Source organism: Myotis nattereri (assembly GCF_964212035.1).
Source record: "Myotis nattereri genome assembly, chromosome: 12".
NCBI lineage: Eukaryota > Metazoa > Chordata > Mammalia > Chiroptera > Vespertilionidae > Myotis > Myotis nattereri.
Genome location: NC_138087.1, coordinates 67,697,176 through 67,710,113, shown reverse-complemented (window position 1 = coordinate 67,710,113; position 12,938 = coordinate 67,697,176). Strand labels below are relative to the sequence as shown.

General features: G+C 43.8%; 1 long non-coding RNA gene and 1 pseudogene across 3 annotated transcripts in view; one reads left to right on the top strand and one right to left on the bottom strand.

Moving 5' to 3' along the window:
- LOC308527942 overlaps positions 1 to 12,938 on the top strand; it is an 81,426-nt gene that overhangs the window by 8,988 nt on the left and 59,500 nt on the right. The gene's annotated exons all lie outside the window — the stretch shown is intronic.
- On the bottom strand, positions 10,043 to 10,438 carry LOC308527549 (ras-related protein Rab-7L1-like; annotated as a pseudogene). The gene has a single exon. The product of its transcript is annotated as a ras-related protein Rab-7L1-like (transcript).

Here is a 12,938-nt window from a genome sequence, read left to right as displayed (position 1 = left end):
TCTGCCCCACGCATTCATCTCTGCCCCCCAACCCTCTTCTATCATTTATTCCATATTTCTTTGTTTTTAGCTAGTACTGAAGGGAGTTGGCAAGCTGTCTCAGTCAGGATACACTCAGAACAACAAAAAAACACATTAGGTCTTTCAACAGAGAGAATTTAATGTAAAGAATTGGTTATGCGGTTTTGGAGAACTGAAAAAGCAAAAAAGGGGATAGTGAGCTAACCCAGAGATAGGAACTATAGGATGAAGCTACCACTCCTAGCTTAGGGGAGACAAAAAAAGCTTGAAGGAGAGGCCCCTCAGACCTCTGAGGAGGGGCTACTGCTGAACTATTGCTGATATCTTTGATTAGGTATGATGAGGCTGACTCTAGGAATGCTCCTCCTTCCCTCAAAAGCTGAACATTATCATTGATAATAGTCAGGAAAGAAATGTCTTTTTTCTCTCTCATTAGCCTTGCAGAATTAAACAGGAAGTCCACTGGCAAAGTTGAAATATAGTTCTCAAAGTCTGCTCTAGCATCACAAAACAGAATATAAAAGTATGGGTTTGGACCAAAAGAAAAATGGTTTAATAACTGAAACAGCTCATCACTTTGCCTACTCAATATCCATACACAACTTTCTACATCTATTTCAACTTCCCATACATCAATAACAAATTTCAGCTTTTCTTTAACAAGATATAATTATCCTTTGTATAAATAGGCACTCTCACCTCCCCCACGCTGCAAAATAAAAGGTCCCAACCCTGACTGGTGTGGCTTAGTTGGTTGGAGTTTTGTTCCATACTCTGAGGTTTGATTCAGGGCACATACCCAGGTTGCAGGTTCAATCCCCAATTGGGGCACGTGCATGCAGGGGGCAATGGATTGATGTTTCACTTCCCTCCCTCCCTCCCTCCCTCCCTCCCTCCCTCCCTCCATTCCTTCCTCTAAAAAAAAATCAATGAAAAGCATGTCCTTGGATGAGGATTGAAAAAAAAAAGAAAGAAAAGGTCCCAATTGTCATTAACATTAATCTCTAGATTAGTGGTTCTCAACCTTCCTAATGCCGTGACCCTTTAATACAGTTCCTCATGTTGTGGTGACCCCCAATTTCATTGTTACAAATTGAATATAATTATAGCATAGTGATTAATCACAAAAACAATATATAATTATATATGTGTTTTCCGATGGTCTTAGGCGACCCCTATGAAAGGGTTGTTTGACCCCCAAAGAGGTCGCGACCCACAGGTTGAGAACCGCTGCTCTAGATGATGTTAGTAGTTACTCCTCAATTTCAGTTAGAGTCCCTCTTGAATATTCAGTAACCTAAAGATGAAATTTTAAAGTTAACCCCTTCCATTAATTTGTAAAATTATAATGGGAAAGAAGAAGAAGAAAACGTTAATATATATAAAAATACATAAACACACACATATACATTAAGCAAAGAAAAAACTAATGTTTAGATATAGACCTTTTTCCTATCTAGTCATGACCCTGTAGTTGATATTTGTCACTTCCTTCTTCCTCTACTCATTTCATGTTTCCTTTGCACTGAGCCAGCACCTATACCAGGTGGTGTGATCCAAGCTTCATTCCTGAAGGCTCTGACTCTGCAGTGGTCTTGTCTTTTTCTTTTCTTTTCTTTTCTTTTCTTTTCTTTTCTTTTCTTTTCTTTTCTTTTCTTTCCTTTCCTTTCCTTTCCTTTCCTTTCCTTTCCTTTCCTTTTCTTTTCTTTTCTTTTCTTTTCTTTCTTTTCTTTCTTTCTTTCTTTCTTTCTTTCTTTCTTTCTTTCTTTCTTTGTTACAGTAATTTTACACTAACTTGTACTGTGAGAATGTAGAGGAGAAAATGAATATGCTTGCCACAAAGGAGTTAGAATTGACAGACTTGGTGACTGACAACATATGGAATGGGAGGAAAGAAGAAAAATCTGTACATGTGTTAACAATTTTATACTATGGGACACAGTTCAGATAGATCTGGGCTAAATGTAGAGTTACCAACTGCCCTGGTTTGCCCTGGACTAAGATTTCCTGGAACCTAAGACTTCCTTTGCTAAAACTGGGAAAGTGCCTGGCAAACTGGGACCAGTTGGTCCCCGCCTAGCCTAACATGAACTATCAGGGCAGATTAGTGATAGGAGCTTCTTGGCATGAGCACTGAGTCAGTCATCTTCTGGAATAACCAGTCCTTAGGAAGTGAGCAATCAAGATGCCTTTAACTTGGCCCAGTAAGAGAGCCGTTAATGATGCAGGAAAATGGTGGTTCTTAAAACTCCATGGGGCCATTCAAATATGTCCCCAAACCTTATAGCCCATGGGTCCAGTACGGGTTTTAGGAAGAGAGGATGTTGGAAGTAAAATCTGTAACTGCCTCTAATGGTGCAACCCAGATGGGACAGATTCTTTCTCACCACAGATCTGGAAACTTGAGGGCTTTAGTGTATTGGTGACTTCAGTTGAAGATAGGTTGGGGGTTTCAAAGGATGGGAGGCAGAATTTGGTAACGTACTGGCATACTGCAGAGCTGAAATAGTTGGCAGGGCAGAATAACATTTATACACATGGGCATAAATTAGTGAAGCTTGAGTTGTACAACAAGCAGAACATCAAAAGCCTGGGGAGGGGGAGGCAACGCTTTAGACTTTTTTGAAGCCATTCGGTGAGGACAGGATAGGTTGATTAAGCTTACTTTCTTTGTACTATTGCGCCATCTAGTGTTAATTCTCATGTTCTCCTTTGTTCCAGTTAGATTATAAAAAAACAGATGAATTAAAAACCTGAGGACAGTTTCCAAAGTCATCAGTCATTTTTTTTTTATTTGTTCATGTGATTGAATGCTTTCTATATGCCAGTTATTTTTCTAGACATTGGAATTACAGCTGTGAACAAAACGGACAGAAATCCTGAACTCATGGAAGCTTACATTCTTGTGGGGAGAAAGACAATAAAGAAAAATAAGTAAAATATATGCTATGCTATATAGTTATAAATGTTAAGGAAAAAATAAATCAAGGAAGGAGTAATTGTGTTTAAAATTTGGGGGGGGGGGAGCTCTATAATTTAGATCAGATGATCAGGGAGGCCTCACTGAGAAGACTACTTCTAAGTAAAAAAACACACAAAAAAAACCCCAGAATAATGAGGGAGCGTTCCAGGCAGAGGGCCTGAGGTGAAGGCATGTCTGAGTTTAAGGTGCAGCAAGGAAGAATATACTGAACTAGGGGAAAGTATTAGGAGATAAGGGTCTTGGGATTATAGTAAGGACTACCCCATTCTGAGTAAGATGGGAAATCATAACAGTTTTGAACAGAGGCATGGTTTTACAAAGTAATATACAAGGTGTGGGAAAAGTAGGTTGACAGTTGTGAATATGCAAAACACAGAGCTCATTTTTATATTGTTATTTATTAACTAGTAGCCCAGTGCACGAAATTCATGCACTGGGGTAGGGGTGGGGGGGAAAGGGCCCCTCAGTCTGGCCTTCACCCTCTGCAATCTGAGACCCCCTCAGGGAATGTCCAACTACCTGTTTGTGCCCACACTTTTAACAGATAACAGCTCCATTGTTGTTTCTTTCTTATGCTTAAAACCATTGGAATTAGTAGGTATTCAAAGTGTGTATACATTTTGGGGGGACACCCTGTATATCTCTAGTCAGCGGTGAAAGAAACCAACAGCAGATTTGGAACCCCTAGACAGGGAACCTCGCTCACTCCCCACATGTCTCCCCACTTCACTTTCCACCTTCGTGGGCAGCAGGAGAATCAACGTTTTCTCTCATTAATTTGGAAAAGCACGTCCTGTCACCCGCTGCCTGGCAGGAGTGCACTAGGCCCCAAGCAAGTGAGGCTCAGTCAGGGCAGCCTTTGCTCATGGGTGCTGGCACCCAAAGTGCATATTCCTCCTCTACAGTCGTCTCAGCTATCCCACTGTTTCACTGAGAGTACGGAATTCCTCTCCGCCTCTGGGTTCTTGATCTTGAACGCTGACCGAAGGCACCTCAGCGAGGGCCGCCCGCGCCCACCAGGTGTGTCAGTCTGCATCTGCTCCCACCTCAGCACCTGCATTAACCCCCTAGAGGTGATCTCATAGCTGCACTGGCCTCCATGGGAACAGGGCATCACCACTCCGCCCTCTCACTGTCATCTCACAGGCGCCCGCCCTCAGCACCCAGAACACCCAGACACTCTCCAAAGGACGTGAGCACATCAGAGGGGATGTGTGCACATCCTGTGGGGGTGTTAGGCATGCTGGGTTGATGGAAGTGCCGTGGAGTGGGTGGGGAAACTTGTGCACGCCTTGGTTTGCAACTGTTGCAGGCACGGGAGGGTGACAGTGTGCTGGGGGATGTTCGCACGCCAGGGGGGGATGTGCACACCAGAGGCCTCTGGCTTTGCAGATCCACAAACCCCCGTGGTGCAGCCAGGAGGACGTCAGTGTGGCCCACCACGGTGGCTGTCCCTGCGATCCTGCACCTTCTGGGCCAGGAGGCGGATCTTGCGCAGCCACTCCTGGGTGCTGATGGCCTGCAGGGGCTACTTCAGCTCAGCCTGCAGGCTCCTGCTTGGCGCGCTCACAGCTGTCACCACCGCCATGTGGGGAGTATAGGCCGCCCTCCGCAGGCCTGCCTCCCCTGTCCAGAGGCTCTCTGCGCTGCTCACCTGCCCAGAGTGACTGGGGCTGGGTGGAAGCCAGGCATCCTGCCCTGCCCAGCCCCGGCCGATCCGCCCCTGTGCGAGCTGCTGCCCCGCCAGGAAGGTTCACGGGTCCGGGTCCCGGGACTGCGGACAGCCTCAAGCACTGCCCCGCTCCCGCCAGGGTCACAGATCCGTGTCTTGGTCCCGTGGACAGCCTCAAGCGCTGCCCCCCACCTGCCAGGTCATGGACCCGGGTCCCAGACCGGGGACAGCCTCAAGTGCTGCCCCCCGCCAGCCAGGTCACGGATCCGGTCCTGGACCAAGGACAGCCTTGCTCGCTGCCACCTGCCTTCAGTATGCAAATTAGGTGCCATCTTGTTGCTTCAGGGTGGGGGTCCCCACTGGGGTGCCTGGCCAGTCTGGGTGAGGGGCTGAGGGCCGTTTTCAGACTGGCGGGCAACTGAAGCTCCCAACTTCTCCTTTTTTTCTTTGTTTTCTTATTCTGGGATTCATTTACCTTTTATGGTTGTCACTGGAACTGAGATCCGGCTTAGCTCTGAGGCCCGGCTGCAGCTCTGAGACCTCGGCTGCTGGAAGCAGGGATCTGGGTTTGTTTGGATTCTATAATTATAACACTGTTGTGATCCTGCTGGCTGAAGCCTGGCTGTCCGAAAGCAGGTTTCTGGGTTTTGTTTAACTTCTATACTTGCAACATTGTTTCTTAGACTGCAGCTCAGAGCCCAGCAGCGGCAGGTGGGGAACCTTGGCTTCCTCCTTCACTGGAGCAAGCAAAATCTGTTCGCTTCAGCTGCCTGGCTGCCGGCCGCCATCTTGGTTCGCAGTTAATTTGCATATCGCCCTGATTAGCCAATGGGAAGCGTGTCAGAGCTATGGTTAATTACCATGTTTGTCTATTATTATATAGGATTATTGTATTATTTTCCACACAAACAACTGTAAACCTATTTTTGCCCCACCCTGTATAAATGATAGCCTGTGAGATGTGTCCTTCCACAGATGTTTTTTTGCTAAACATTATTCATTCACTCAATAAATATTTTTGCTGAAGTTTCCTATTTTTCATTTGTTTTGAGATAATTTGGAATTGTCTATAGTAACATTTTTTTGTGACTATTCATTTTGTGACTATGGCTGTTCATTTTAACATCTGATTTATCTCTATATTAGCATCAGTTGATTGCCTTTTCTTGTTTGGATTGTGATTTTTCTGGTTTTTTATATGATGAGTGATTTTTTAAAAATTCTAACATTTTGAATATTAAGTTTTAAGATCCTATATCCTATTTAAATCTTTTATTTCAGCAGGAGAAGTCACCTATTTATGTTTAGTACATAGTTCTTGGCTTACTTTTTTGGGCTGTGGTTCCAATGACAATATAGGTTTCAGAGCCTATACAACATTATTCTGGTTCACTTTGTTCAACTGGTGCCACCAGGGCTCCAGCTTGGCCCTGCTAATGCTGCCTTCAGAGGTGAAGTACACTTTCCCAGGCAGGTCCTGCTAGGTGGAGTGTGGGAGATTCTGGGCCATGGGGCAGTGAGTGCTTCCCTGAGCCTCTCTGGACCTCCTGTTCTTTGGGCCACCCAGTGCCTGCCTGACCACTGCTGGAATTGCCTGAGGGGATGAAAGGTGCTCTCCTGGGCTCCCCATGCCAGTGCCACTAGGTGGTGAATGGACAGAAAGTGTCTCCCATGGCCTTCTCTCTAGGTCACATGGTATCAATGGGCTTCTTACTGCATCTGTGCCAGTGCTGCTGAGTGAGGAAAGCGTCAACCTGGGCCTCTCTTTGCTGCTGGTGGTAGTGGTGGGGGTCATCCTTTGACACTGGATGGAGCCCAGGAGATGCTGGACATAGGTCTTCCTCTACTACTGAGTGAAGGGTCAAGAGACATTGGGCCTGCTGATGTTTCTAGATGGAATTCTCTGCCAACTCTTTGGTGGTGCCGCTAGTGCAGGAAGAGCAGGCCAGCCAGGTATCAAGTGGGAATGGGGTTCCTCACTAGATCTCTGCTGGGCTACTTTTTTTTTTTTTTTGAGCCTGCAGCCAGAAATGTCTGGCTTTTGCTAGAGAATTTTGTTTTGGTCTATGCCTTTTGGTGGTTCTGAGTTGTAGGACTCTCTGGTGTCCAGTCTGGAATATATGGGAGAAAAAGAAAACCCAGGAATTCACCTCCATGTTTTCCCTCAAGTACTAAGGTCCCTAGTCAGTCTGCCTAACTCTTTCCTTTTTTTCAGAATCTTTTTATGGTTGTCTGTAATTATGTCCTGGATTCTTAGTTATGTCCTGGATTCTTAGTTGTATTTAGAGGTGAATGACAGAGAAGAATGAGTCTATGTCATCTTGTCTAGGACCAGAAGTCACAAAATAGCAGATTGTTTTACTTTATACATCTTTCCTCAATATACTTCTCTCTTTACATTTTGCTATAAAAATCAAGAAGAAAGCTTGTAGAGAAAAAAAACAAACAGGAAAATGGCAGCCAAATAGGCAGGCCTATCATGCACCACATTCACCTGGAATTACCAACTGAGGTCCAGCTGAAGAGGAGACTTATATGAAGGAAGAACAGAAAACATCTGGAAACTGCATCTTCATAACAGCTTGCACAATGTGGTTGGGGTAACATAGTCAGCCAGCCTGAGAGGAGATTCCATCCGTGACTAGAACAATAACATTCAAAACACAACTACAAAGGAGAACCAAAATAATTCAAGCAAAATACTTTTCTAGCACACCCAGCTCAGGAGATCTAAGAAACTGCACCACTGGGTCTCACAAAACACCTACTACATAAACCACCAAAATAAATTCTGGGAGGAATAGCAGCTTGATCTAATACATAGAAACAAATACAAAGGGACAGGAAAAATGGGGAGACAAAGAAACAACCCCCAATGAAAAAAGGAGGAATCTCCAGAAAAGGAACTAAATGAAATGGAGGCAAGCAATTTGTCATATAAAATATTCAGAGTAGCCAAACCGGTTTGGCTCTGTGGATAGAGCGTCGGTCTGCGGACTGAAAGGTCCCAGGTTCGATTCCGGTCAAGGGCATGTACCTTGGTTGCGGGCACATCCCCAGTGGGAGGTGTGCAGGAGGCAGCTGGTCGATGTTTCTCTCTCATCAAAGTTTCTAGCTCTCTATCCTTCTCCCTTCCTCTCTGTAAAAAATCAATAAAATATATTTTAAAAAAAATATTCAGAGTAATTGTAATAGGGTGCTCAAACAATTCAGTGAGAACTACAAGCAATTTAATTAGAATTATAAGGAACTTAATGAGAATATTAAGGGACTTTATGATAACTAAACCAACATGAAAAGAGGCTGAAACAACATAGGTGATATAAAGAACACTCTGGAAGAATTCAACAGTACACTAGAAGAAGCTGAGGACCAAATCAGTGAATTAGAAGACAAGGCAGAAAAAAACACCCACTCAGAGCAGCAGATGGAAAAAAAAAATTGAAAAGCAGGAGGAGAGTTTAAGGGAGCTTTGGGACACCATGAAATATAACAACATTTGCATCATACAGGTACCAGAAGGAGAAGAATCCAAATAAGGAATAGAGAACCTATTTGAAAAAATAATGGCAGAAGTTTTCTTTAACCTGGTGAAGGATAAAGTCACTCAAGTTCCAGAAACACAGAGAATCTCAGCCAAGATGAACCCCAAATGATCCACACCTAGGCACATAATAATTAAAATAGCAAACATTGCCCTAACCAGTTTGGCTCAGCGGTCGGCCTGTGGACTCAAGGGTCCCAGGTTCGATTCCGGTCAAGGGCATGTACCTTGGTTGCAGGCACATCCCCAGTAGGGAGTGTGCAGGAGGCAGCTGATCGATGTTTCTCTCTCATCGATGTTTCTAACTCTCTATCCCTTTCCCTTCCTCTCTGTAAAAAATCAATAAAATATATATTTTTTTAAAAATGGCAAACATTAAAGACAAAGAAAGAATCTTAAAGGCTAGGAGACATATGTAATACTCTTTGTAAAACTTTAAGCAATAAAACAATTAAAAAAAAAAAGAATCTTAAAGGCAGCGAGAGAGAAACAGAAAGTTACCTACAAGGGAGCTCCCATTAAACTGTCAGTTTATTTCTTTTTTTTCTTCTAGTTTTTTTTTTCTTTAGTTTTTCCCTTGAATTGCTTTTTATTTATTTATTTATTTTAAATTTATTGTTTAAGGTATTACAATACCTTAAATTAATTGTTTAAGGTATTTCCCCCCCATTGACCTCCCCCTGGCCTCCCCTACCCCCCAGTACTTGCCCTCAAACCCCCCCCCCTCCCCCAGTGTCTTACGTCTACTGGTTATGCTTATATGCATGCATACAAGTCCTTCGGTTGATCTCTTATCCCCCCCACAACCCTCCCCTACCTTCCCCCTGTAATTTGACAGTCTGTTCAATGCTTCTTTGCCGCTATTTTTGTTCAACAGTTTCTAATGCTCTTTATATTCCATAAATGAGTGAGATCATGTGGTATTTATCTTTTACTGACTGGCTTATTTCACTTAGCATAATGCTCTCCAGTTCCATCCATGCTGTTGCAAATGGTAAGAATTCCTCCTTTTTTACAGCAGCATAGTATTCTATTGTGTAGATGTACCACAGTTTTCTAATCCATTCATCTGCTGATGGGCATTTAGGCTGTTTCCAAATCTTAGTTATTATAAATTGTGCTGCTATGAACATAGGGGTGAGTATATCCTTTCTGATTGGTGTTTCTGTTTTCTTGGGATATATTCCTAGAAGTGGTATTACTGGGTCAAATGGCAGTTCCATTTTTAATTTTTTGATGAAACACCATACTGTCCTCCACAGTGGCTGCACCAGTCTGCATTCCCACCAGCAGGAAGGAGGGTTTCTTTTTCTCCACATCCTCTCCAGCTCTTGTTTGTTGATTTGTTGATAGCCATTCTGACAGGTGTGAGATGGCTTTGATTTTCATCTCTCAGATGATTAGTGACTTTGAGCATGTTTTCATATGTCCAGACACTGATTTCTAATCCTACCTACAAAATCCCAGATCATAAATTGAGTGATTTTTCTTATACGAAGGGCTCTAACTGTACAGGTGATGTATTGTAGAATTGTGCACATAATACCTATATAATGTTGATAACCAGTGTCACCCCAATAAATTCAATATAAAGGGGAAGAATAGGAAGGCACTAACTGGACCACATGAGTCAGCAGCAAGTGGGAACCAAATTTCAGGAGATGCAGAAATGCAGATGGGTCCCAGGTGTCTTTTCTTAGTGCTGATGGCTCTCCTTACTGAACAGTCAGCAGGAGACAGTTCAAATGTACTTAATAAAACTGCTGGGTGGGCAACCAAAGGGAAGGAATTAGAGCCCGGAGGGAAAACAGGCGTAACATGACTAGCAGCAGCCCCAAGTATAGGAAGGCTTGGCTTGTAGGTTGATGTAGTCCCCTTGGGTGGACAAAGACATATCTTCTTTGGAATTGCTCATCATCTTTTCAACAAGGACTCTCATGGCCTCATTAACATTTTTGTTCTCCTTGACAGATGTTTCTGTCCAACCCATGAAACCGTTCTCCTTACTGAAATGGTCAACCTGGTCTCAGCTCACTGCCCAAGGGGACAGATCACACTTATTGGCCAAGAGCAGGCAAAGCACAGGCTCTCCATTGGGTAGTGTGAGCTTGCTGTCCAGGTCCTATTTCCATCGCTGGCTGTTGCTGAAGGTAGTGGCATTGGTAACATCAAACATAATAACACAGGCAGAGGCATCTCTATAGTACAGTCGTGTCATAGATGTGAAGAAGCGCTCCTGCTCATAAGAGTGCACTAACACAAGGAAACCAAGATGGCGGCATAGGTAAACACTGGAGATTGCTGCCTCGCACAACCACTTCAAAAATACAACTAAAAGACAAAACGGACATCATCCAGAACCACAGGAAGGCTGGCTGAGTGGAAAATCTACAACTAGAAGGAAAGAGAAAAGCACACTGAGACTCAGAGGAGGTGCGGTGTGGAAGTAAAGTGCAGAGGTATGGAGGTGCATGTGGAAAGGGCTGGCAACTGAGGACGCGGTTGTCTTTTTCAATTGGGAGGGAGGCTCAAGCTCCCGACTGCTCTGAATTCCAGTTCCTGGTGAGTCTCTGGGGACCTAGACTCATACGGGGAGAAACTGAACTGTTTGGCATCGGTCAGAACTTGAGGACGGCTTTCTCTCAGAGTTGCTTGCAGCAATTACTGGGACACTGAGAAGCGGGTCCTGTTAGGGCAGGACTGAGGAGCAGCCATAGCTGTTTGCTCCGCCCTGTTGATCCCCTGAGACCCCGCCCCACCCAAGCTCTGCACTGAGGCTTTTGCATATGAAAGGCCTGGCCCTTTGCAATCTGAAAATTACCTGACAAACTGCAGCTGGATCAGAGAAACCCAGAACATCCAAAAGAAGGTCCAAGGCCCCACAGCAGCTTGCATTGCTTCACAGCTGGGCTCCTGCTGGGTAGCCTCAGGCAGAGGCTAAATTCGCACCTCCTTAGAAATCCAAGAGCCAGTGTACCCAGTGGTCAGAGTGGGACCATCCAGATTACAACTCCTCAGATCCATAAGGGACACTCAGGGGGCAGACTGAGTGACCACCAAAGCCCCACTGAAGCAAGTCTTGCCCTGGAGGGGTGTCTCCAGCTCAGAAGTTCTCCCACTACAGACACAGCTGATTCTCACAGCCCATTGGCCTGGAGGTCTGTTCCTCCCAGTGATACCTACAACAATCAAGGCTTATCTACAACAAGACTGTGCACAAAGCTCACAAAGGGGTGCACCAAGAGTGTCCACCTCAGGCAATTGGGGAGGCCGAGCCACTGGGCCCTATAGGACACCTAACATACAAAGCCACTCTACCAACACAGGGAAGCATAAAAAATGCAGAGACAAAGAAACAGGTCACAAATGACAGAAATGGAGGAAAGCAAATGACTGGATATAGAGTTCAAAACCACACTTTTAAGGTTTTTCAAGAACTTTCTAGAAACTGCCGATAAATTTAGTAAGACCCTCAAAAAGTCTGGTGAGACCGCTGATAAATGTAGTGAGATCCTCAAGAAATCTAGTGAGACCCTCGAGGTTATGAAAAAGGACCAACTAGAAATTAAGCATACACTGACTGAAATAAAGGATATTATGCAGAGTTCCAACAGCAGACTAGAGGATCCCAAGAATCAAGTCAAAGATTTGAAATACGAAGAAGCAAAAAACACCCAACCGGAAAAGCAAAATGAAAAAGAATCCAAAAATACGAAGATAGTGTAAGGAGCCTCTGGGACAGCTTCAAGCGTACCAACATCCAAATTATAGGCGTGCCAGAAGAAGAGAGAGAGCAAGATATTGAAAACCTATTTGAAGAAATAATGACAGAAAACTTTCCCTACCTTGTGAAAGAAATAGACTTACAAGTCCAGGAAGCGCAGAGAACCCCAAACAAAAGGAATCCAAAGAGGACCACACCAAGACACATCATAATTAAAATGCCAAGAGCAAAAGACAAAGAGAGGATCTTAAAAGCAGCAAGAGAAAAACAGTCAGTTACCTACAAGGGCGTACCCATATGACTGTCAGCTGATTTCTCAACAGAAACTTTGCAGGCCAGAAGGGAGTGGCAAGAAATATTCAAAATGATGAATAGCAAGAACCTACAACCAAGATTACTTTATCTAGCAAAGCTATCATTCAGAATTGAAGGTCAGAGAAAGAGCTTCACAGATAAGAAAAAACTAAAGGAGTTCACCACCACCAAACCAGTATTATATGAAATGCTGAAAGGTATCCTTTAAGAAGAGGAAGAAAAAGAAAAAGGTAAAGATAAAATTTATGAACAACAAAGTGACAACAAATAAATACCTATCAACAGGTGAACCTAAAAATTAAGTCATGCTGCAAAAAAATCTTTCCAGCTTCCATCCACTGACTGCTTACTTCCAAAACCACTCCCACAATTTTAGGTACTTTTTATGGCATCACCTCACTTTCAGGTATGAAATGTGTAATAATTATTAACTTAACAAATTAACTTAAATCTTAGTAGCTTAAAACAACACACGTTTATTATCTGACAGTTTCTATGGGTCAAGAATATGGGTGTGGCTTATCTGGATCTTCTACTTCTGGGGAGCTGCTATCAAAGTGTTGACTGAAGATGAGGTTTTATCTAAAGGCTCAGCTGGGGAAAGATCTGCTTCCAAAGTCACTTGGATGGTTGTTGGCAGTATTCAGTTCCTGGAAGGTTGTTGAACTGAGGAGATTCA